This window comes from Mastomys coucha, unplaced genomic scaffold, assembly GCF_008632895.1.
Source record: "Mastomys coucha isolate ucsf_1 unplaced genomic scaffold, UCSF_Mcou_1 pScaffold15, whole genome shotgun sequence".
Classification (NCBI taxonomy): Eukaryota; Metazoa; Chordata; class Mammalia; order Rodentia; family Muridae; genus Mastomys; species Mastomys coucha.
In genome coordinates, this window is record NW_022196897.1 from 76,243,529 (window position 1) to 76,246,485 (window position 2,957).

At 46.6% G+C, this 2,957-nt stretch overlaps 1 pseudogene; it reads right to left on the reverse strand.

The window, feature by feature from the left end:
• Positions 1-2,057: 2,057 nt before the first annotated feature.
• On the reverse strand, positions 2,058-2,701 carry LOC116091725 (annotated as a pseudogene).
• Positions 2,702-2,957: the final 256 nt, after the last annotated feature.

The following is a 2,957-nucleotide window of genomic DNA, read 5'->3' on the forward strand; positions in this document are numbered from 1 at the left end:
TCCCCAGAGATCTGTAGTCTCTCCCCTTCATAATAATGCCTAATAATGCCTCATGGGAAGCAGGACTTCAAAAGCCTCTATAGAGAATGTTTGAAATCAGAGATAAGCACAAATCCGTTGAACTCACCCAGTGTTCACAAAACATTGATCCACAGGGATCTGTTAACAGATGAGAATTAACCTACCCATCATAAGTTTAATCCACTGGCTTCACATAATATGATGCTACTGACCAGATGGCACAAGGATTAGGGAACATACATATCAGGAATTTGGAAATCTATTGTCTGTGGTGGAAAAAAAATCAAACAGACATAATAGTATAAAACAACATCTCGGAGCCAGGAGTGGCTTTGCCTTTGAGAAGGTCTGGTTCTGTCTAAAAGCGTCTTCCCATTTTCCAACCTAGTATACAGTAAAACTTCCAATGACATTAACTAAGTACTGGCCTCACAGATAGCTGGCAGAGGTGAGTTACCCACGAGATCCCTCAAGCCCCAGCTGTCGAGCTCTGGCCTTATTCTCTGGTCTGGGGGTTGTTTTTCAGGACCACAAGAGCATCCTGCCTTCTTGTGGAAACATTCTTAAAACTAACCAGCTTGGAACATTGCCTCACCAACCATTCTAGTTGGATCTGCCTGCCACCCCAGCTGGGTCTGACTGAGACATAACCTACAGAGGAGAGTCCACCCGCAACATAGACTGCTGAGATCTTCTTGCCTCTGCCTCACAAGTGCTGGAATTAAAGGGACGTGCCACTACTGGCCAGCCTCGTACTCAGCATTTTAAGTGTGGCTTATTCTCTCCCTCTTTCCTTTTATAAACCCTTGTGCCTTTTGTTTGATTTGTCCAATTTTCTTTGATTTACTCATTTTCAATCTATTTTGAACTCTTCCTATTTCCTTTCAACGCACCTGGGAATCCTGGGCTGGTGAGACAGTTCTTCACGTATAAACATTCTGCCAAGCCTACAGGCCGGGATTCAAGCCTCGGGTCTGCACAGGGTAAAAGGAAGGAGCTGTCTCTGCAAGTCGTCCTCTGACCTCCGTCAGAGAGGCTGGGGCACATGCATGTCCACACAGATACCATAAAATGTCATAGTAAAACCATCTCAGGAACAGCTACTGCTGCCCCAAACTGTAAAGTTCCACATCAGGATGTCCTGCTTCAAAGAACAACTTCATACATACACTCATCCTCCCTGGCTCTAGACATGGCTGGGTCTGCTTCAGGAGCTGTTTGCTCCCTTCCTGGCTCCCATTTGCGTTAGTCCGGGGCTAGGAGATGTTTAGTCCCATCCGTTGTTGGTTCAAATCTGTAATCTTGCATCCCAGTAGCCGTTTTCCATCTGAGCTCTGTAACTGGCTCCTCCTATACACATGATTCCTATATACATGATTGCAGGGGTACCGCATCACCCCATTTCCCTGAGGGTATAAAATTTCTGAGAAAGTCTTGTGCTGCAAGATCAAGCCAGTCGCCACTGCAGCATGGATGGGGAGGGGGCTCATGAGGCTCCACCCCCAGCTAAGTTGCTGTTGGTGATTGATGGTTGCTAGAGAGAAGAGTCATTTTTCTGTGGTAGGTTGGCCATACTCCGGTGGATGAACCCACAATCATGCATTTTCAGGGTGCATGACAGATTAAAAAAAAAATAGAGAGAGGAAGTGGGAAGAGGAAGTGTTAAGGAGGGATCTATATACATATATACATATACATATGCATATACATATACATATATATATATGCTACTGGACCATAAATATATATGTATATTTTTTTCAAATAATAAACTCCAGGTGGGACGAATAGCCTGATGGTTAGTGTTAACTGTTAATTTCACCAAATCTAGAGCCATCTGGGAACCTAGATTGCATTCATGCTTTTGATTTGGGGTGTGACAGGACCAACTGTAAGTGCCGGGTACCCTGTCTTCCTGGCTGTGATGAACTGGAACGTAAACTGTGAGAAAGAAGAAACCTTTTCAACTGTGAGCTCTTTTCCTCAGGAGAAAAGAAACACAGCCAGAGAGGGCCGACACTGAAAGACACCAGTCATCAAGGATGGTAGGTTAAGAACACGGGGGCACTGAATGACACGAAGCACGGGATTATGTTGGTCACAGGGATTAAGGTAACGTAGGGGTAGGTAGCCTGGACCTGGTACCTCACGACAACCCAGTGCCCACAAAGCATGGGTGGCCACTGGACCATCCCCACTGGCACTGGGACTTTTGGAGTCAAGGTGGGGTGCACGCTCATGTCAGCCCCTGTTCCTAGGTCCGAGTGTGGTCCTTCACTGTGGTTAAAATTTGTTTGTGGAACCAGTCCCTCAGATGCTTCCTGCCAGTCCTGGAGGGCTGCCTGTAAGTGGCTGCCTACCTCTGTCCACTGCCTCTGCCTCTGCCTCCGCCTCCACCTCCACCTCCACCCACCTCCACCTCTGCCTTCCAGAGTAAGCTTTTTGGTCTTGGTTGTTTCCTCTACCAGCGTGATGTTCCTCAGCAGCTTCTGCTGGCTCTCTGGGCCCACTCCTCCTGGGGCTCACGTAATCAACGAGTTTGGCAGGTTGGCCTGGATCTTTAGGCTTCCACTGGGTCTTTTTGTTCCACACAGGGATCAATTTGCTCGCTGGGTTGCTCATCTGAGTCTTTATCAGACGTCTCAGAGAAAATGTGACTTGGAAGTAGGCCTTCTGCCATGAGATCTCGTCAGATTCTGGCTTCCTGATTCACTCCTGAGCTGACACAGGAGTCTGAAAAGCTGTTTCTTGGCTGGTATTGCCTGGAAGTCTTGGAGATTCTTCTAGAAAAGGAGGGGTTAGCTGGAGGTTTCAGAGGCTGAAGTCAAGGTTATCTCTTTCCTCAGAAGTTTCACGATGTTTTCTTTATTTACATGTCATACAATATCTCCTTTCCCTGGTTCCCATCCAAAAAGAAAAAAGAAAAAAGAAATAAA